This window comes from Arachis ipaensis, chromosome B08 (genome assembly GCF_000816755.2).
Source record: "Arachis ipaensis cultivar K30076 chromosome B08, Araip1.1, whole genome shotgun sequence".
NCBI classification, from domain to species: domain Eukaryota; kingdom Viridiplantae; phylum Streptophyta; class Magnoliopsida; order Fabales; family Fabaceae; genus Arachis; species Arachis ipaensis.
In genome coordinates this window covers 121,036,657-121,037,253 of record NC_029792.2, presented here as the reverse complement: position 1 = coordinate 121,037,253, position 597 = coordinate 121,036,657, and positions in this window count along the sequence as shown.

Genomic DNA, 597 nt, shown 5'->3' with positions numbered 1-597 from the left:
TATACTATATATATTTTTATTTATTTAATAATTTTTTATTTTGCGGATCTGGAAATCGAATCGCGAATACTTACTTATATTCGCGATCCGATCCTCTAGTTTGCGAATTGGATCGGATATGATCCAATGACCATGTGAATCAAATTTGCAATTTCGAATTAGATATACAGATAAAATATCATAGATCTACAAATCGAATTCGATTCATAAACACCCTTAATATTATGTCATGCCTCATCAAGTCTTCTACGACGGAACACTCTTATTGTGAAAGATTACATGGTGTAAAATTAATAAGTGCATATTAAACATCGAATGCAAAAACTCTTATTTAAGATGCCAAGATTCTCATTGTTTTTAAGGTTTTGGTACCCCCTCTCTTTCTCTCTATTTCTCTCTCGGTTTTGATTTCGCGAAATAATAAAATAGAGGGTCAAACTATTTTCACTGCTAAATAAGTAGGGGTGTTCGTGAATCATATCGGATTATATATGATTAAAATTGCAATTTAAATTGCACTAAAATTATCAATTAGATCAAATCGATATCAGATATATTCGCAGAAACAAAAAATTAATAAAAATGAATAAATAATTA